General features: G+C 45.9%; 2 pseudogenes; one reads left to right on the top strand and one right to left on the bottom strand.

Moving 5' to 3' along the window:
- The first annotated feature begins 1,814 nt into the window (after positions 1–1,814).
- Positions 1,815–3,935, top strand: LOC133233330 (arrestin domain-containing protein 4-like; annotated as a pseudogene).
- Positions 3,936–19,266: 15,331 nt separating this feature from the next.
- LOC133233329 (arrestin domain-containing protein 4-like) lies at positions 19,267–19,959 on the bottom strand (annotated as a pseudogene).
- Positions 19,960–22,563: the final 2,604 nt, after the last annotated feature.

Genomic DNA, 22,563 nt, shown 5'->3' with positions numbered 1-22,563 from the left:
GCGGGTTCTCTACCACTGAGCCACCTGGGAAGCCCCACAACACAGGCTACTTGCTGCTAACCTCTGTGGGGGAAGTAGCTGTCATTTGTGTTCAAACAACTTTCTGGGAAGTTTCCTCACCACCAGAGCCTAATAGCATCATGCTGAGCCTTCAAAGAGGACAGTGTTGTTGTCCTTCCCTTAAGCCTGGACCAGCAGAGCTTTCTACCTTGAATATCCTTATTAGATTCCCCAAGTCAGTTGCTTCCCAGGTGGCTCAGTGGTAAAGAATCTATCTGGGACAACCGGAGACTTTGGTTCCATCTCGGGGTTGAGAAGATCGCATTAAGAAGGAAGTGGCAACCCACTGCAGTATCCTTGCCTGGGAAAAACCTGGTGGGCTACAGTCCATGGGGTTTCAAAAAGTCAGACCAGACGTAGTAACAACAAGAACAAAGTCAGTTGCTCTAATGAACCCCTTTAACTTACCACTCTTGGCTGCCTTGACCAGAGCTTCCAACTCCCTGCCTCTTGTGTTGTCCATATTTTCCATCCTCTTTATTTCTTTATTTCTCATTTTTGGTTTTGGTTCTCTTCCCTCCTTTCTCTATCTCCTTTCTCACTTGTATTCCTACTTTTCTTTCTTTTTTTCCCCCCTCAGTTCATGCACAACACTGGCTTTAGTGGGGATCATCTTAAACATTAGAGTTTGCTTTCACGGCAGAGAATCAACTACCATAGGGAAGAAGATTCAGCTGTGTCCTCACAGTCTCTTGTCTATGTTCTTCCCCTAAAATTCAGCTCTGCCAAAGCAGGCGCAGGTTCTACAAGTCAGTGTGCAGTACCCATCACAGCTCCTTGCTCACAGCAGGTTGTGGAAACACGCTTGTTTAAAATGCTTTGAATTAAACTGACTTTGTTAAGTTGAAGATAAATGACTGACCAAGGACATCTAGGCTTGGATGCACTGACATGTTTGCCAAGACAATGTCTGAAACATCTGAGGAAGGATATAAGGAGATACAATTTCACTATACATCTGACACTAGAAGGGAAAAGCAAACCGCTACGATTAAACACAGAAAGAGACAACATTTTGAGTTTGCTATTGACTGATGTTTTGTTTAATAGCCATGATTATAGCACTAAGAATGATGATGAAAATCACAATAACTGTAATGGAGCAACTTATTATTTTGCCTGGGACTGTGTAATTACCTGGCCTTGGTTAATGAATTTAATCAAAAAATTTGCCTTTAAAATGTTAAACTTCAGCTACCATCCAGGTAAGACTATGAAGACAAGAGAGGTTAGACAACTAGCTGAGTATCTTCTACCAAAGACTCTGCATCTAAATCTGTAGATCTTGACCCTGACACTTCTACTTGTTGGCTGAAAGTCTGAAGCAGTTTTAACTTAGAATTGAAGACCAAAGGGAAAGTCTGACCAGCAGTGTGGTTGCATGCAAAGATGGCCACATTTTGATCATCTCGGTAAGATCTAATGATACTCTGTTTCTAGGCAAAAGGCCCTGAGAATTAATGGATATAGTAACCTAAAAGTAGCCTCCCAAATAGCTTTTCTTGACAGAGCCCCTATTTCGTTTAAACAAACAACAAAAGTTTTAATCCTCTCAAATCAACAAAATCGACTTAAATTCTAATAACTCCATCCAAGATGACTGAATTTACCCTCAATCTTCTCAGATCCCACCTTCTGAAGCAATTTGCAACCACCCACCCCAATAGCCTCTGGTTGGACGCCTAAGAGCCCAGAACACTATAAATTCGCAAGGAAGGGGTCCCTGAAGACTTGTCTTCTCACCCGCTGAAGCGATGGAGCACTTTCCCCGCTGTGTGCGCGAAGCCTGGGATTCCGCGCAGGAGCCCCAGGAACCAGAGGTGCGGCAGCTCCTGCGCTCAGTGAACCCTAAGGAATGGCAGCTCCCTTGCTATCCTAGGCTGGGCGAACTCTCTCCGGACGAGGAGGACTTCAGTCCGGAAGAACCTTCTCCTCCCTGCAGGCTTCTGCGCCCACATTGCCCAAAACACGGACCCCGAGCACAGAGCCCCTAGAGGCCGCGCGGCGGGTCTCCGGCTCCGAACACCACACCCGCTCCCGGCCAGGAGTCACCGACGCCCTCAGGACGGGAGGACGCCGCGCTCCCACAAAGTTTCCCCGGGCGGATTTTGCCACTTGAGGAACCCAGTGTCTGAAACCCGAGACCTCTGACGCCGGACACCCTTCCGGAGCATCGCCCTCTTCCTGATCTGGAGAGACACCAACAGACGCCCCACGCACTGGACAGAAAGACTCTAGGTTGTCTCTCCGGCCGCCTTCGCCCCCAGGACCCCTCCTCTCCGCTGAGACCCTTCATTGGAGGACTCTCTGCGACAGATGCTATTACAAGAAAACCTCTCCGTTTAGCAATCGTGGAAGAATTCATCACAGGCATTTGGGAATTTCTCTGTTATTTAATAAATTGTATCTTTATTACTTACTTAACCATTACTTACTTGATGGTTAAAGTAAATAAAAAAACTAATACATATAAAACAAACATTCTCAAAATATCCTGAAAACAAAAAGAAAAATTTGAGTATTTACATATTAAGGAAATCTAGATTTATTCCACTATGATTGTTAAACAGATTGCAATAAGTAAATATAATGTTGACTGGTGCCACTGTCGTATTTCTTTTGATGGTTTTTAGGAACAGAAATGGGATAGCTCAATCATGTAAACATAAAGTAATTTATTAGGGGATAACACATAACTTGTGCGGTGCCCTGGGGCCCCAGTGTGCGGCTCAGCGTGCAGCTCAGTGTGCGGCTTCAGTGTGCATCTGGGGGCTGGAAGCTGGATGCTGAGGAGCCAAGGTTGCATGCTGTGCCTGGAAACTCAAGAGTCCCCGCTGCCTGCACAGGTGGAGTACCTGACCGTGTGCCTGAGTCGGAGAAGGCGTCGGCTTACTACAGCCTGGAAAACATGCACTTCCATTTAGCTTTCAGCGTCCATCTGAACCTTTGGTAGTCTCATTCAGCAGGAAATATGCAAAACTATTCAGTACTGTGTGAGAACCCCTGTATTGAAAGCTCAGGAGAAAATAGTTGGCTCTTGGGTTTTTTAATTAATTAATTTTTTCCATTTTATTTATTTTTAATTGGAGTATAATTGCTTTACAGTGCTGTGTCAGTTTCTACTGTACAACAGCATGAACCAGCTATATGTTTGCCTATAGCCCCTCCCTCTTGAGCCTCCTTCCTATTCTCCCACCCCCACTCCCTGTTAGTTTTTCACCTCTGGTCCAATTTCACTGAGTGCCAAGACTGAAGGAAAGGGATCCTGCAATGGAGAATCTATTCCAGTCTACACAGAAGTGGAGAATTGTTGCTCTCGTCTGATTGATCCCAAAGTGGCTGTCTTCCAGATGCAGACATACCTGGCCAACAGGAAAACAAAGACTGTGAGGCTGGAGGTGGCCAACGTGACTGGGAACCACATCACCTCCAGGAGTACCAACAGCTGGAAAGGGAAGATCCTTAGGATCCCGCCAGTGACGCCAACCATCCTGAACTGCTGCAGCGTAAAGGGGACTACTCTTTAGCTGTGTCTGTTCACATTCCGGGTGCTAAAACAAGTTGATGCTTGAGCTCCTGCTAGTGATTAGCACGATTCCATTAGGAACTCCAGAATATCCAGGCGGTTCATATGAGCTGGTTGACACTGACTCTGCCAGATCAGCCGGAAACACCACCAAACTATGAAAATGTGGCATGGGAGGAAGAATTCTCTAGACACACTTCTTACCTTCAACCCCCTGGGAGGGGGAGTCATGCCATCCTTTGTTTGCCTTGCCTCAGGAATCAGATTTCAGACTCTGCCTCTTTATTCAGAGGTAAATTCACATCCTAGAGGTGTAGAAGAGACCCAGCCTGTTTCCTCCATTCTCTGAACGTGTTTCAGAAATCACTGTGTCCATCATCAAATTAGAACGTTGGTTCTTTACCCCGCCCTTTTGAGCAAGAGGGAGGGCAGATGAGCTTAAGGTCATAAATATATATCAGCACTGAAGATGACAGAAGTTAAAGAATTTGTTACTTACCAGTGGGGCAACAGGATTGTTGCACAAGTTTGTGATGTGGTCTTGTGCCCCTTTTGAATGAGAGGGCAAAGATGTGAAAAGTCACAGAATGTAATGGAAGTCCTGATGTGATAAAGTGGAGGGGTGCCTGTGTTGACCCAAGAGAAAGTGCCTATATATAGTGGAAATACTATGTGGGCATATCTTTAAGAGGGTTTCTCAAAGTGGAAAAGCTGTATCCTAAGCCTTAACGTCCCGTGAATGCATTGGGAGGAGATAATTTTGGAGGATATAGTAGCACAGGGGTGTAAATGAACAGAAAAGGAGCCCACTCTAAATACAAAGTGAGCCCTCTGGTGTCAGGGTCTTTACATTCCACAGGACAGCTGGAAGAATCATCGCTTTGACTAAACGGACCTTTGTCAACAAAGTAATGTCTCTGCTTTTTAATATGTTGTCTAGGTTTGTCATAGCTTTTCTTCCAAGGAGCAAGCGTCTTTTAATTTCATGGCTGCAGTCACCATCTGCAGTGCTTGTGGAGCCCCAGAAAATAAAGTCTGTCACAGTTTCCATTGTTTCCCCATCTATGTGCCATGAAGTGTTGGGACCAGATGCCATGATCTTAGTTTTTTGAATGTTGAGTTTTAAGCCAGCTTTTTCACTCTCCTCTTTGACCTCCATCAAGAGGCTCTTTAGTTTCTTTTTTGCTTTTTGCTGCTAGGATGGTGTCATCTGCATATCTGAGGTTATTGATATTTCTCCCAGGCAAGCTTGATTCCACCTTGAGCTTTCTCCAGCCTGGCATTTTGCATGATGTACTCTGCATACAAGTTAAATATGCAGGGTGACAACATATAGCCTTGACGTACTCCTTTCCCAATTTTAAACCAGTCTGTTGTTCCACGTCTGGTTCTGTTTCTTCTTGACCTGCATACAGGTTTCTCAGGAGACAGGTAAGGTGGTCTAGTAGTCCCATCTCTAAGAATTTTCCAGAGTGTGTTACGATCCAAAGTCAAAGGCTTTCATGGTCAATGAAGCAGAAGTAGATGCTTTAAAATGATAACCTTACATGAATTGAAGACACGCGTTCACAAAACTATGTCACATATTACAAGTCTGATACAAAACCACATGTAGAAAATAAAATAGTTCTTTAATAGGAAGAACTGCAGTAGACGTAGGGAGAGCAGAGAGAAAGAGGAGCCCCGAATAATAGAATGAACATAAATTCATAAGAAAGGATAAGAGTTTTGCAAATAACAAAAAAGAACGAAAGAAAGACGTCTTGAAAACGTGGCATTAACTCTATGCATTTGTGAACTAGGTATGAAAACCATAGTATATATGAAGTCTTCTTTTGATTCAGATCATCTACTGTAGAAAAAAATAGGAATATTACAATTCTAAGGAGGCGTGGGACTCTCCTTTTCCCCACCCCTACATGATCACTCCGTTCCTCTTTTCCCTTTCTGATGTGAAAGCAAGAGGACCTGGAATCTCAGCCCAGCTCCAGCATGAACCAGCTGTAAGCTGTGGGTTTTGCAAAGGGGGAACCTGGCTGAGCCTCGTCTCCAACACCAGGCCATCCTCTCTCATCTGCTCAAAGGAGAGAACCTGAAGTGTGATTTGACCAGTTGTGCCTTCCAAGCAAAGAGGCTTCTTCCAGTGAATGGAAACTGCCAGGGACCCTCATCTTCTCCCCTCCCCTCCTTTAATCCAATCACCATAAACCACTCAGAGCTTCCATGCCCCTCCCAGAAAGATGTGGTTATCTCCTCAGTCCCCAGGGACCCCGAGGTAATTTGCAAGGCAAATGAGTGTGGATCCCACCTATCAACTCCCGGGTTTCCCAAAACCTTGTCGGGCAGGCACTATAAAAGGCACACTCCGCACCTAGCAGAATCATTCGCCTCTGTGCTAGACCCGTTGCACTCTCGGCCTGGTGAGGAGGCTGAAGCCATGGAAGCGCAGTCTTGGAGGAGGGCACATCCCGAGCCCGCCTTGCCTCCGGGCCTGAACCGAGAACAGGCCTGGGCCTGGGCTCTGGATAACTTCCCGGCGCTGAGCCGCCCCTCCTGCCTAAGCCCCGAGTTCTGCGGGGACGCGCACTACTGCGCCTGTGGGCTGTCGCGCCACGCTTGTCCCGGACACGCGGACGGTCCCCGCGTCGAGAGCGGCCAGAAACGCTGGCGAGACTCGCAAGGCCAGGAGCCGGCTGCTTGTCCGGGATGGAGCGACAGTCCCGTCAAGAAGAGGCCCAAGCCACACAGCGCCGGGCCCAGGAGGGTCTGAACAGCCAGCAGCTGCGGAGGCTGCCAGACCCGCGGCCAGATCGCCTCCAGGAGGCCAGGAGGCCTCCACCCCACCCCACACACCTCGAGGCTGCGGAAAACTGAGACTTGAAACCCGGTGGAACCCGGCAAGGGAAGGAATAGCAGCCTTCTCTCTGGCCCACAGTACCCCTTCAATCACCACCCTGGACTGGGGCCTGAGTCACCCCAGCGGAGGCCCAATCTGCCGGGCTGGACTTCTCCCCTGGGCTCCGCCTCTCTCTGGGACGAGCCTGGAGATATCTGTGGGACAGAACATTCCTTCTTTGTTCTTCCTTTCTTGGATAATTGACGGCCTTTTCAATTAGAAATCTCTTCAGCCATACAAAGGAGCGCATTTGAGTCTAGTCTAATGAGGTGGATGAACCTAGAGCTTATTATTCAGAGTGAAGTCAGTCTGAATGAGAAAGATAAATCTCCTATACTAACGCGCATACATATATGGAATCTAGAAAGATGGTACTGATGAATTTATTTGCAGGGCAGCAATGGAGAAACAGACATAGAGAACAGATTTATTGACAGGGTAGGGGGAGGAAGGAGAGGGTGAGCTCTATGGAAAAAGTAACAGGGAAACTTACATTAGCATATGTAAAATAGATAGCCAATGGGAATTTACTGTATAACTCCTGGAACTCAAACTGGGGCTCTGTAAGAATCTAGGGGGGTGGGATGGGGAGAGAGATGGGAGGGGGTTCAGACCAAGGGGGGACATATGTATACCGATGGCTGACTCACGTTGATAGCTGGCAGAAAACAAAAAAATTCTGTAAAACAATTACCCTTCAATTAAAAAATACATTAGAAAAAAAGAAATCTCTCTTCAGGAATCTATGCTATCAAGGAACTTTCCCGTCGATGTACTCAGAATTGTCATACTTCTTAGATTAATTCCAATTTGCACAATGATTAAAACATGCTTCCCTATTCTCGGCTTATGAATCGATTTGGGTGGATGGAATCAGTATTGATTTGGGTGGGTGGAGTCAGGATTGGAAGTGGTATTGGGATGGGGGAGTCTTTGGCTGGAAGAACTGAGACCCAGGTCAGGGCTCCAAAAGATTAAGGAAATACAAAATGAAACCATGACATATAACCTTGAGTACCATGGTGGCCTATATTAATCTTTTTCATTTGTTCAAATATTGGTAAAGTAGCACTCCCCAACATAGCTTTTGAGAAAAATTTGAAAGGATCTTTGGAAAGCCAGTATGACAATATGCATTAAACATTTCAACATGAATACTCTTGAGCCAGAGTACTAATTCTATAAGCAGAAATTGTAGTTAAAAACAGACGTGTGTGCCAATACAAGATAAAAAATGTAAATAATAGTCTGCACATATCTGCACAATTCCAAACTATACTGCTCTTAGAGATAAAATGGAAGGCATGATTTTTAAAAAGTTTTAATTTTTGACTGCTATTTCTTCATTGCTACGCTGGCTTTTCTCTAGTTGTGGTGAGTGGGGGCTCCTCTTCAGTTGCAGCGTGCGGGCTTCTCATTGCCGTGGCTTCTCTTGTTGCAGAGCGTGAGTTCTAGGGCTTGTGAGCTTCAGCAGTTGCAGCACGTGGGCTCTAGAGCACAGACTCAATAGTCGTGGCACCAGGGCTTAGCTGTTCCACAGCACGTAAGATCTTCCCAGATTAGAGACCGAATCCATGTCTCCTGCATTGACAGGCAGATTCTTTACTGCTGAGCCACCAGGGAAGACCCGGCAAGGCATGATTTTTAAAAGACACCCAGAGGCTGAATGTACCACAGCAGTACTTGAATCCTAGACAGGGAGTGACTATAGCAACTGAGCTTGAAGGGGGTGTTTCTAAGCCAAGTGGGAAGGGAAAGCACGAAGGCACAGCTACCCATAAGGCTGAGAGAGGGCAGTTTCCAGAGCCTTTCCTATGTAACATTCTGCTGCAGTTCCTTCCACAAGTGCCTACATCGGTCTTGCATGGCTTTTCCGGGTCTCACGCAGCCACCTGATCTACAGTATTCAGCTTCCTGGGGGCTGAAGTTAGAGATGATGGGGAACCATCATTCACCACACAATTCTCCTCCTAGTACCAGTGGAGCATTCCCCCAGTCTCAGCCTCTGGGGGTTGATCAGACCCAAGTTCCTGTGCCCTGTGGGGCAGGGAGTAAGTAACCCAGGCTACCCCTCTGGCTTCCAGACAACAAAACGCTTGAGGGTAGACAGATGAAGTTGCAAACCTTTGGTCTCCTAGATGCTGAATCAATCTATCTGGGCCAAGAGGTTGGACCCAGAAAGAGTTTTGTGGAGAACGGGCAATGCCCACGTGACAGTAACACACAGAGCTGTGTAGTTTTCCAATGGAAAGTACAGATCCCAACATGTGCTAATCAGCACTTCATGCTGAAATATGACTTCAATTCTGTAACCCTACATTTTCTTACTTATAAAATGTAATTTATAATAGCACTTAAAGGAATGGGATAATAAAAAAGACATAGTACAGTGCTTATCATAAGTTCTTAGTGACTACTACCTGTTGTAGCTTTAAAGGTAATGTGAATAGGCATTAGAATCCTTCTATTTCTTGTTGAACTATCTCTAAACATTTTAGTATCAAAGTTATACATATTTTAAAGTGAAATAGGACAGTACTTTACAAATTGAAACTATAACTTACACCCTATCCCTTCCCAACTGATGAGTAACTATATTGATATATATTGAAGAATGTTTTTATGTTTTACAAATGTAAACACACTAATGCAAATTAATTAAACAAATATTATTTCCCTCCAAAGAACCACGCTATACGCATGGATTAATGACTTGTCGGTCATTACTGCTTTGGACACCTTTCTTTCTTTATTCAAAGGTGTGTGTGTGCATGCTAAATCGCTTCAGTTGTGTCAGACTCTTTGTGACCCAATGGACTGTAGCCTGCCGGGCTCCTCAGTCCATGGAATTTTCCAGACAAGAATACTGGATTGGGTTCCCATTTCCTCCTCCAGGGGATCTTCCTGAACCAGAGATCCAGTTGGAGTGTCTTGTGGCTCCTGCATTGGTAGGCGGGTTCTCTACCACTGAGCCACCTGGGAAGCCCCACAACACAGGCTACTTGCTGCTAACCTCTGTGGGGGAAGTAGCTGTCATTTGTGTTCAAACAACTTTCTGGGAAGTTTCCTCACCACCAGAGCCTAATAGCATCATGCTGAGCCTTCAAAGAGGACAGTGTTGTTGTCCTTCCCTTAAGCCTGGACCAGCAGAGCTTTCTACCTTGAATATCCTTATTAGATTCCCCAAGTCAGTTGCTTCCCAGGTGGCTCAGTGGTAAAGAATCTATCTGGGACAACCGGAGACTTTGGTTCCATCTCGGGGTTGAGAAGATCGCATTAAGAAGGAAGTGGCAACCCACTGCAGTATCCTTGCCTGGGAAAAACCTGGTGGGCTACAGTCCATGGGGTTTCAAAAAGTCAGACCAGACGTAGTAACAACAAGAACAAAGTCAGTTGCTCTAATGAACCCCTTTAACTTACCACTCTTGGCTGCCTTGACCAGAGCTTCCAACTCCCTGCCTCTTGTGTTGTCCATATTTTCCATCCTCTTTATTTCTTTATTTCTCATTTTTGGTTTTGGTTCTCTTCCCTCCTTTCTCTATCTCCTTTCTCACTTGTATTCCTACTTTTCTTTCTTTTTTCCCCCTCAGTTCATGCACAACACTGGCTTTAGTGGGGAATCATCTTAAACATTAGAGTTTGCTTTCACGGCAGAGAATCAACTACCATAGGGAAGAAGATTCAGCTGTGTCCTCACAGTCTCTTGTCTATGTTCTTCCCCTAAAATTCAGCTCTGCCAAAGCAGGCGCAGGTTCTACAAGTCAGTGTGCAGTACCCATCACAGCTCCTTGCTCACAGCAGGTTGTGGAAACACGCTTGTTTAAAATGCTTTGAATTAAACTGACTTTGTTAAGTTGAAGATAAATGACTGACCAAGGACATCTAGGCTTGGATGCACTGACATGTTTGCCAAGACAGTGTCTGAAACATCTGAGGAAGGATATAAGGAGATACAATTTCACTATACATCTGACACTAGAAGGGAAAAGCAAACCGCTACGATTAAACACAGAAAGAGACAACATTTTGAGTTTGCTATTGACTGATGTTTTGTTTAATAGCCATGATTATAGCACTAAGAATGATGATGAAAATCACAATAACTGTAATGGAGCAACTTATTATTTTGCCTGGGACTATGTAATTACCTGGCCTTGGTTAATGAATTTAATCAAAAAATTTGCCTTTAAAATGTTAAACTTCAGCTACCATCCAGGTAAGACTATGAAGACAAGAGAGGTTAGACAACTAGCTGAGTATCTTCTACCAAAGACTCTGCATCTAAATCTGTAGATCTTGACCCTGACACTTCTACTTGTTGGCTGAAAGTCTGAAGCAGTTTTAACTTAGAATTGAAGACCAAAGGGAAAGTCTGACCAGCAGTGTGGTTGCATGCAAAGATGGCCACATTTTGATCATCTCGGTAAGATCTAATGATACTCTGTTTCTAGGCAAAAGGCCCTGAGAATTAATGGATATAGTAACCTAAAAGTAGCCTCCCAAATAGCTTTTCTTGACAGAGCCCCTATTTCGTTTAAACAAACAACAAAAGTTTTAATCCTCTCAAATCAACAAAATCGACTTAAATTCTAATAACTCCATCCAAGATGACTGAATTTACCCTCAATCTTCTCAGATCCCACCTTCTGAAGCAATTTGCAACCACCCACCCCAATAGCCTCTGGTTGGACGCCTAAGAGCCCAGAACACTATAAATTCGCAAGGAAGGGGTCCCTGAAGACTTGTCTTCTCACCCGCTGAAGCGATGGAGCACTTTCCCCGCTGTGTGCGCGAAGCCTGGGATTCCGCGCAGGAGCCCCAGGAACCAGAGGTGCGGCAGCTCCTGCGCTCAGTGAACCCTAAGGAATGGCAGCTCCCTTGCTATCCTAGGCTGGGCGAACTCTCTCCGGACGAGGAGGACTTCAGTCCGGAAGAACCTTCTCCTCCCTGCAGGCTTCTGCGCCCACATTGCCCAAAACACGGACCCCGAGCACAGAGCCCCTAGAGGCCGCGCGGCGGGTCTCCGGCTCCGAACACCACACCCGCTCCCGGCCAGGAGTCACCGACGCCCTCAGGACGGGAGGACGCCGCGCTCCCACAAAGTTTCCCCGGGCGGATTTTGCCACTTGAGGAACCCAGTGTCTGAAACCCGAGACCTCTGACGCCGGACACCCTTCCGGAGCATCGCCCTCTTCCTGATCTGGAGAGACACCAACAGACGCCCCACGCACTGGACAGAAAGACTCTAGGTTGTCTCTCCGGCCGCCTTCGCCCCCAGGACCCCTCCTCTCCGCTGAGACCCTTCATTGGAGGACTCTCTGCGACAGATGCTATTACAAGAAAACCTCTCCGTTTAGCAATCGTGGAAGAATTCATCACAGGCATTTGGGAATTTCTCTGTTATTTAATAAATTGTATCTTTATTACTTACTTAACCATTACTTACTTGATGGTTAAAGTAAATCTCTTACTTATCGAATTCCAACGTCTTTCTCTCTGCTGCTTTGGCTTATGGGGGAGGACCGGACGTGCGGGCGGGGTGGCCAGTGCAGTTCTCCCGCGGGACCCTCGGTCCCCTGATTTGCTGAACTAGGGGTGGGAGGTCGTGGGATATCTTGGGCACACCGGGCGGCCAGGGGGCCAACACAGCTGTTGTCAAACTGGGTCAAACTTGCCAGGATCCAGGAGATCGCGCAAAGCGTAGCCAGCAGCCCTGAGAACTCCGCTTCGCCCTGGAAAGGCTCCTGCTCGCTCGACCCGCTCTTTCCCTTCCAGTCCATCTGTGGGGCGTCCAGTCATCTGCACGTGGCTCCCCGGCGCCCAGCGCAGGTCGCCGCTCCAAATGCATCCAGAAGCCTGGACCCCAGCAGCGCAGAGCTGCTTTTCTAGGACACTTTTCTAGGGCGCGTCCCTTCTTGCTCTGAGCCGCACCAACCCGATTTCCAGCTAGCACGTCCGGCTGACCTGGAGCCAGAGTGCTGGGGCAGCGGACAAGAGAAAACTCGAGACTGGCCTCGTGAGGAGGGATTTCTGCGGCCAGATTTTGGAGCGGTTGGCTCCCTTTACATCCTAACTTCAACCCGGCGACTTGCCAAACCTCCTGACTTCTCATTACCAATAGCAGCAGAACTCTTGTTTCCACCAAACCTGGGGTTGAAATGGGGGAGCTGAGAGAACAATGCAGGCCAAGTTTAAGACCTTGTTTAGTTGCTAAATCATGGCCGACTATGCTACTGTGGCCCGCCAGGCTCCTCTGTCCATGGAATTCTCCAGGCAAGAATACTGTAGTGGGTTGCCATTTTCTTCTCCAGGGAATCTCTGACTCAGAAATCAAGCTTGCACCTCTTGCATTGGCAGGCAGGTTCTTTACTATTGAACCAACATGGAAGCTCATGTAAGAGTATAATAAACATTAATACAGTCATTCTGAGATTTTCTCAACTGCTGTGATTCTCCTGAGGGCAAATCCATCACTGGGATTAAACTGGCAGGAGCCTGAAAGTGAGGGCTCCCTCCCCGGGGAGCTGTTTCCTATGATTCTTTGCACGCACCTTTCTAGTTTCTGGTATCACACCCACAAGCCACCCGTTTTCTCTTCCCCTGCCAGGATTCCACGGACCTCCTGTGCCCAGTGCATGCTGTGGCTCGACTAGCGTGTAACCCTGACCTGTACCAAGGAGTTGCAAAAGTACTCTTTGCACCCCTATTGGAACACAAGATGGTATTTTACTTTTTCAGATTCAATCAAAAAGTATCAAGTGAGGCTTGAGCCTGTAAAACATACAGCACATAACCAGAGGACGTGAGGACCGGGCTGTGTGTTGCAGTCACTGCTGTGCCTCTATTAATGTATTTTCATGTTCTACTTTGTCCTTTATTTCTTCAAAAGTGTATGTGAGAAATGAAATCAATAAGAACTGGAAATAAAGAAATTACTTTTACATTTCATCTTCATTTTTCAGTAGGAATTTCAAATTCTTAGATAAATAAATGAAACAGCCCTTGAATTCATGGAAAGACAGGGTTCTTTATAAGCCCACCTGTCAAGAAGCACTAGCAGGATTTGGAATATACAGTTCTAAAGTTCTTTTAGCAATTTGAAAATCCAAAATTTTATGCAACCTAACCTTTTGTGTGTAAATTTTGGTTCAAAGCTCTGTGGAAAGCAAAATATGGCAGAGAGTGATGTGAAGCCATAGGGCCCAAAGTAGCAGGAGTGTTTGTAGGAATGACTGCTTCCTGGGCTGTCTTGGACCTTGTAGATAGGGTTGCACTCTATCAGGTAAGCTCTTATTATCACTTTATAAGCTTCTTACATTTTAAATTATGATTACATCTAGACCCCAGTATTTTATTAAGTATATTATAATATCTTTAAAATTAAATAGGAAGCTGAGTGCAGCTGTGTTGTGCTAGGGAGCAGAGATATATCTGTCCAGGTGTGAACAGTGTGTGGACATTTGCATTGTAAGAAGAGAAGGTGCCTGGGTGGCTATAACACATAGAGGAATGAGGTTTCCCAATGGGGAGTCCCATTACCCAGGCAGAGACCTACTGGGCAGCCCTCTAGCTGACATTCCTCGCCCTCCAAGCCATGAAAATCACCATACTGGTTCCTTTCAACTTCCCTAGATGGAAGTTGCTAAGCGGGGAGATGATGTATGAAAGGATCTTCAGTTTACACACTCCAGATTACTCTGTTATATTTAAAGCCAATTCTACTGCTGTCTAGTGTCTTGGAAAAGATTTTTGAATTATCACAACATTTTTTCCTTCTGTTTATTTTTATTGCTGCAGAAAAAAAAAAAAAAAAAAACAATGTCATAACCTAGAAACTAAACAGCTTAGCTGATATATGGGGTCATATAATCCTACAGAGTGAAGAAGAAAATGTGAACACACCTTCAAGTACCATCACTAATTAGTTCTTCCTTATCAATCCCTTGGCTTGAGAGATCTATGGTCAACCAGATAATTGATTAGGTCAGCAAAGTCAGTAATTCAACTATTCAATCAAATCTAACACAAAATTTAAATCTTTCATCATAATTGTCTATTAGGTATGATTTTATGCTAGTAGGTCCTCTCAGAAAGAAGACTCTGAGATTGTGAAGGTCCAGATATATCTCACTAGGACCAGAGAAAGCCTGCATTTGCCTTCCCTCTGTCCATGACTGTATTCACCTTTTTCTAGGCTGAGTTTGGGAAGTGGATGTCCTCTCTTGATGGTGAGGTTTTCCTTCCTCTAGCATTTCCATCACATTATTGAGATCTAAGTTGAAAGGACACTCTCATGTCTCTAATCATGCTATTTTGACTCTTCAAGGTAAGCATAGCACCCTTCTAGTTACCTTCTTTCAATTCACTTATAAAGCATTCTTGATAGCACTTATCATACGAAATGAGTTTTATTTGCTTATTTATTGGCATGTTTCCTGCCTGTTCCTTCCATGGAAGTCAAACACTGTATGACAGATCATGTCTGCTGGTTGATGGCTTTAGCTTCCGGATCATGTACACACGCAGTACAGTACTGATGCTTAGTAAGGCTTTTCGAATGAAAGAGTAAACATAGAAAAAAAAAATTCTCCTGCCACACACTGAACAGAGGAAGGGCAGATGTCACTGAAAAGGAGAAAAATACCTTTCCTGTGAGGATTTATTTCTTTGTTTTGTCTTGCTGCTTCTTAGAACCACTGGTAAACATATGGTGAGCATCAAATGCCAGGATTGCCTAATCAATCAGATCGGACCAAAGCCACTCAACTTAGTTTTGTCATTCAGAAGAGGATATTCATTTGCTTCTTCCCCTGGACTTGGCATCTTGAAGGAATGTGTACCGAGGGTTGACACCTATGTCTATTTCTCAGTATCTTGTTTCTGACGTCTTAGAGGTCCTAGGCTAGAGGACTTCTGCTTCTTGTTCCTCATTCTTGGCCCAGACATGCTGTTTCATGGTACAGCAGAGTGAAGGTTTGGCACTTCACCTGTCTTGCTGTGAGGGCTGTGTTGTCTGCAAGCAAGAGCAGAAATCTGGCTACTGCCCTCCCTTCACTGAGTAGAATCCTGAGTCTGGACAACTTTCAGGGGCTGAGCAGAGGCTCAGGGGAGTACTCTACTTCTGGGAGGGTGGGAACTACTGAGCAGGAGAGAAATAATGAAGACTCAGAGGCTTTCTCTGTGTCCTGAGTACTTTGGAAGCTCCCACAAAGGCCTGTCTGGGAGTCGACACTTGGGTTCTAGCCTGGTCCCACTGCAGCCCCAGAGAAGCCAAATACTGCAGATCAAGTGGCTGAATGGGATCCAGAAAGGCCAGGATACCCCAGGGTAGGTGGTCACAGGTGTCCCCAGGGGAAGGGCCTGGAATTCTGCCCTCTCATAGCCTACATGGGTGGTCCTCTCAATACTTTCCTCTGCAGCTTGGTGAGACTCTCCGCCTTGAGTCCAAGCCCTGTTGTTACAGTCACTGCACTGTGTTCTAGGTTATCTTCTCAACCACCCATCCAAATCAATTCCACAGGCAGAGATTAAGAAGTTACATTTTAATCATTGGGGACAATTGGAATTAATATAAGAAGAATGACTTAACTACAGCTACAAATAAGTTTCTTAAGAAAGCATGGGTTCCCAGAAGTTGTTGTTCTTCAGTTCCTCAGTTGTGTCAGACTCTTTAGGACCCCATGGACTGCAGCTCACCAGGCTTCCCTGTCCATCATCATCTCCCCAGAGCTTGCTCAAACTCATGTCCATTGAGTTGGTAATGCCATCCAACCATCTCATCCTCTGTCACCCCCTTTTCCTCCCGCTTTCAATCTTTCCCAGCATCAGGGACTTTTCTAATGAGTCGGCCCTTTGCATCAGGTGGCCCAAGTATTGGAGTTTCAGCTTAAGCATTAGTCCTTCCAATGAATATTCAGGGTTGATTCCTTTTAGAATTGACTGATTTGGTCTCCTTGCAGTGCAAGGGACTCTGAAGAGTCTTCTCCAACACCACAGTTCAAAAGCAGAAGAGAGATTTCTAACTGAAAAGCCTGTCAGTAATTCAGGAAAGGAACTATAAGAAGGAATGCTGTGCCCAAAGAGATCTCCAGGCTCATCCCAGAGCAAGGCAAGGGACCCAGAGAGAAGTCCAGCCAAGTAGAAGGAGGCTTCCCCTAGGATGACTCAGGCCCCAGTCCAGGGCAGGAGTTGAAGGGGTGCTGTTGGCCAGACAGGAGGCTGCTATTCCTTCCCTTGCCGGGTTCCACCGGGTTTCAAGTCTCAGTTTTCCGCAGCCTCGAGGTGTGTGGGGTGGGGTGGAGGCCTCCTGGCCTCCTGGAGGCGATCTGGCCGCGGGTCTGGCAGCCTCCGCAGCTGCTGGCTGTTCAGACCCTCCTGGGCCCGGCGCTGTGTGGCTTGGGCCTCTTCTTGACGGGACTGTCGCTCCATCCCGGACAAGCAGCCGGCTCCTGGCCTTGCGAGTCTCGCCAGCGTTTCTGGCCGCTCTCGACGCGGGGACCGTCCGCGTGTCCGGGACAAGCGTGGCGCGACAGCCCACAGGCGCAGTAGTGCGCGTCCCCGCAGAACTCGGGGCTTAGGCAGGAGGGGCGGCTCAGCGCCGGGAAGTTATCCAGAGCCCAGGCCCAGGCCTGTTCTCGGTTCAGGCCCGGAGGCAAGGCGGGCTCGGGATGTGCCCTCCTCCAAGACTGCGCTTCCATGGCTTCAGCCTCCTCACCAGGCCGAGAGTGCAACGGGTCTAGCACAGAGGCGAATGATTCTGCTAGGTGCGGAGTGTGCCTTTTATAGTGCCTGCCCGACAAGGTTTTGGGAAACCCGGGAGTTGATAGGTGGGATCCACACTCATTTGCCTTGCAAATTACCTCGGGGTCCCTGGGGACTGAGGAGATAACCACATCTTTCTGGGAGGGGCATGGAAGCTCTGAGTGGTTTATGGTGATTGGATTAAAGGAGGGGAGGGAGAAGATGAGGGTCCCTGGCAGTTTCCATTCACTGGAAGAAGCCTCTTTGCTTGGAAGGCACAACTGGTCAAATCACACTTCAGGTTCTCTCCTTTGAGCAGATGAGAGAGGATGGCCTGGTGTTGGAGACGAGGCTCAGCCAGGTTCCCCCTTTGCAAAACCCACAGCTTACAGCTGGTTCATGCTGGAGCTGGGCTGAGATTCCAGGTCCTCTTGCTTTCACATCAGAAAGGGAAAAGAGGAACGGAGTGATCATGTAGGGGTGGGGAAAAGGAGAGTCCCACGCCTCCTTAGAATTGTAATATTCCTATTTTTTTCTACAGTAGATGATCTGAATCAAAAGAAGACTTCATATATACTATGGTTTTCATACCTAGTTCACAAATGCATAGAGTTAATGCCACGTTTTCAAGACGTCTTTCTTTCGTTCTTTTTTGTTATTTGCAAAACTCTTATCCTTTCTTATGAATTTATGTTCATTCTATTATTCGGGGCTCCTCTTTCTCTCTGCTCTCCCTACGTCTACTGCAGTTCTTCCTATTAAAGAACTATTTTATTTTCTACATGTGGTTTTGTATCAGACTTGTAATATGTGACATAGTTTTGTGAACGCGTGTCTTCAATTCATGTAAGGTTATCATTTTAAAGCATCTACTTCTGCTTCATTGACCATGAAAGCCTTTGACTTTGGATCGTAACACACTCTGGAAAATTCTTAGAGATGGGACTACTAGACCACCTTACCTGTCTCCTGAGAAACCTGTATGCAGGTCAAGAAGAAACAGAACCAGACGTGGAACAACAGACTGGTTTAAAATTGGGAAAGGAGTACGTCAAGGCTATATGTTGTCACCCTGCATATTTAACTTGTATGCAGAGTACATCATGCAAAATGCCAGGCTGGAGAAAGCTCAAGGTGGAATCAAGCTTGCCTGGGAGAAATATCAATAACCTCAGATATGCAGATGACACCATCCTAGCAGCAAAAAGCAAAAAAGAAACTAAAGAGCCTCTTGATGGAGGTCAAAGAGGAGAGTGAAAAAGCTGGCTTAAAACTCAACATTCAAAAAACTAAGATCATGGCATCTGGTCCCAACACTTCATGGCACATAGATGGGGAAACAATGGAAACTGTGACAGACTTTATTTTCTGGGGCTCCACAAGCACTGCAGATGGTGACTGCAGCCATGAAATTAAAAGACGCTTGCTCCTTGGAAGAAAAGCTATGACAAACCTAGACAACATATTAAAAAGCAGAGACATTACTTTGTTGACAAAGGTCCGTTTAGTCAAAGCGATGATTCTTCCAGCTGTCCTGTGGAATGTAAAGACCCTGACACCAGAGGGCTCACTTTGTATTTAGAGTGGGCTCCTTTTCTGTTCATTTACACCCCTGTGCTACTATATCCTCCAAAATTATCTCCTCCCAATGCATTCACGGGACGTTAAGGCTTAGGATACAGCTTTTCCACTTTGAGAAACCCTCTTAAAGATATGCCCACATAGTATTTCCACTATATATAGGCACTTTCTCTTGGGTCAACACAGGCACCCCTCCACTTTATCACATCAGGACTTCCATTACATTCTGTGACTTTTCACATCTTTGCCCTCTCATTCAAAAGGGGCACAAGACCACATCACAAACTTGTGCAACAATCCTGTTGCCCCACTGGTAAGTAACAAATTCTTTAACTTCTGTCATCTTCAGTGCTGATATATATTTATGACCTTAAGCTCATCTGCCCTCCCTCTTGCTCAAAAGGGCGGGGTAAAGAACCAACGTTCTAATTTGATGATGGACACAGTGATTTCTGAAACACGTTCAGAGAATGGAGGAAACAGGCTGGGTCTCTTCTACACCTCTAGGATGTGAATTTACCTCTGAATAAAGAGGCAGAGTCTGAAATCTGATTCCTGAGGCAAGGCAAACAAAGGATGGCATGACTCCCCCTCCCAGGGGGTTGAAGGTAAGAAGTGTGTCTAGAGAATTCTTCCTCCCATGCCACATTTTCATAGTTTGGTGGTGTTTCCGGCTGATCTGGCAGAGTCAGTGTCAACCAGCTCATATGAACCGCCTGGATATTCTGGAGTTCCTAATGGAATCGTGCTAATCACTAGCAGGAGCTCAAGCATCAACTTGTTTTAGCACCCGGAATGTGAACAGACACAGCTAAAGAGTAGTCCCCTTTACGCTGCAGCAGTTCAGGATGGTTGGCGTCACTGGCGGGATCCTAAGGATCTTCCCTTTCCAGCTGTTGGTACTCCTGGAGGTGATGTGGTTCCCAGTCACGTTGGCCACCTCCAGCCTCACAGTCTTTGTTTTCCTGTTGGCCAGGTATGTCTGCATCTGGAAGACAGCCACTTTGGGATCAATCAGACGAGAGCAACAATTCTCCACTTCTGTGTAGACTGGAATAGATTCTCCATTGCAGGATCCCTTTCCTTCAGTCTTGGCACTCAGTGAAATTGGACCAGACGCTGAGCCGCACACTGGGGCCCCAGGGCACCGCACAAGTTATGTGTTATCCCCTAATAAATTACTTTATGTTTACATGATTGAGCTATCCCATTTCTGTTCCTAAAAACCATCAAAAGAAATACGACAGTGGCACCAGTCAACAGTATATTTACTTATTGCAATCTGTTTAACAATCATAGTGGAATAAATCTAGATTTCCTTAGTATGTAAATACTCAAATTTTTCTTTTTGTTTTCAGGATATTTTGAGAATGTTTGTTTTATATGTATTAGTTTTTTTTTTTTTTAATGCTTATTTGTTTGCTTTCCTGGGGTATTAGTTTCCAGACACAGGATCTTCGGTGTGTGTGTGGCCTGAGTAGTTGCCCCAAACCAGGGATGGAATCCATGTCCACTGCATTGCAAGGCAAATTCTTAACCACTGGATCACCAAGGAAGTCCCTATATCAGGGTTTTTAGATGAGTTCATAAGGATCAAAGATGAAAATTGTCTCTCAACACCTTATCTTGAAATTTTACATCTTTCCGTTCTCACACATCTTTCCACCACAAATTATATAAACCATTCTAATAAAGATATTTAAATGTCTTTCGTTTGCCTTAATATTTTAAACACAGGGATCCTGGGGCAGGAGCAAGGAGCTACTCAGACCCCTGGTAGGCACTGAAGTAGCCCAGAGATTGGGGCATCCGGAGTGTGATGTGATGAGGGGCTGAGCCTAGTGGTGGAGTGAATGTGGACAGTTGAAAGGACCCTGCAACTAAAGACCAAAGTGCAGTTCCTTAGCTAGACCAAGAAGGAAAATCATCAGAGAGACAGAGACTTCATGACTAATCGCCTTTCCTCATTTACTCACAACCCTTCCCTGAAAAGGGAAGAAGGAGAAGAAAAGGGAAGAAGGGGAACAGGAGATAGTGCAAGAGGAAGAAAATCAAAAAATAGTGTTTGACTCTCAGAAAATTCTAGCAGCTTCAGATCATGGAATTTTCCCCCCAAGTCTCAAGTCAACCCTTCCCTCTTCCCTCTTCTACCTGCCAATGCAGGAAACTCAGGTTCAATCCCTGGGTGGGGAAGATCCCCTGGAGGAGGAAATGACAACCCAATCCAATATTCTTGTCTGGAAATCCAGACAAGAAGAGGCAGGCTGGCTACAGTCCATAGGATTGCAGACTTTACTTAGTGACTAAACAACATTTATGCCATATCGCTCAAATGCTACAGGGGTCTTGGTTTTAGGCTTAGAAAATATGATGATGGTGCAGAGGCTCAGAGCTATCAGAGCAGGAGAATGCACGGAAGAAAAGTAAGTTGGAAGAAAGAAAAAGGGAGAGGAAAGGAAATCAAAAAAAGGATTTTGGGCGTCAAAAAATCCTGTAGACTTTAGAGTCGAACCAAAGTACAAGGGTCCAGTAGAGTCACCGCCTCTAAAACCAACAGCCAACAAAAGTCATTTGCAAAAGTCAAGTACAACAAAAACAATTTTTGTTTTCCCACAAATTTCCCACACAGTTTAGACTTGGGTTCCTGCCAGAAGATCCACTCTGCCCACCTTCTATGTAGTGTTCATTTCACATCCATGCAAGTAGGGAGATGGTACTGACTAGGAAAGGGCTCAGATCTGGCACCTCAGTTGAGGGATCCCATCTCAGCCCACCCTCCCAGTGCCGGGCCTGACCCTTCCTCTTGCCTGACTCAATTATTTGGAGAGGGTTGTGGGGAGTAGACGGGTTGTGACGGACTTCAGTAGTCCAGACAATTTCAGCCTTTGTTAACCTCCAGGCTGGATGTTTGGGTCTCTCTCCTTCCGGAAGAAAAGCAGTGGGGCCTTTGCCATTCACTCACCACTAGGGGACAGCAGCAAGCCAGGCTCTACCGTGGTTGAGGCGTCAATATTGCGATTTGCCCCTGCTGCTGCTGCTGCTGCTGCTAAATCGCTTCAGTCGTGGCCGACTCTGTGCGACCCCATAAACGGCAGCCCACCAGGCTCCCCTGTCCCTGGGATTCTCCAGGCAAGAATTCTGGAGTGGGTTGCCATTTCCTTCTCCAATGCATGAAAGTGAAAAGTGAAAGTGAAGTCGCTCAGTCAAGTCCGACTCTTAGCGACCCCGTGGACTGCAGCCTACCACCCCTGACACAAACCCAAACGCTGAGGTTCAGGGGCAAACCTAGAACTTGCAATGGCCTAAAGCTACAGGCTCAATCCTGAGACGATTAACCAATTAACCAAATTCAGCCACCAGGGAAGTGGTGTCGCTTTCTCAAAAAGTGAAAGTGAAAACATTTTGTCTCTCCCCCACAACCTTTATTGATATATAATAAACATATCTTGTAAGTTAAGGTATACAATGTGTTGATTTAATATACTTATATACTGTGAAATAATTGCTATGGGAACATTAGTTAATACCTGCATCACATTGCATAATTACCATTTCTTTTCCTGATGACAGTATTTAAGATCTACTCTTCCGGCACCTCTTAAGTTCACAGTGTGCCCTTTGACCTCTCTTCTTTTCCCCCACATCCCAGCCCTGGCAACTATCATTCTACTCTCTGTTTCAATGAATTCAGCTTTTCTGAAGGTCTGCCCATGTTGTTGCAAATGGCAGGATTTCTTTCTTTCTCACGGCTGAGTAGTAT

The sequence above is a fragment of the Bos javanicus genome, chromosome 20 (assembly GCF_032452875.1).
Source record: "Bos javanicus breed banteng chromosome 20, ARS-OSU_banteng_1.0, whole genome shotgun sequence".
Classification (NCBI taxonomy): Eukaryota; Metazoa; Chordata; class Mammalia; order Artiodactyla; family Bovidae; genus Bos; species Bos javanicus.
Note: the sequence above shows the minus strand (reverse complement) of the source record. Positions and strands in the feature narration are given on the sequence as shown.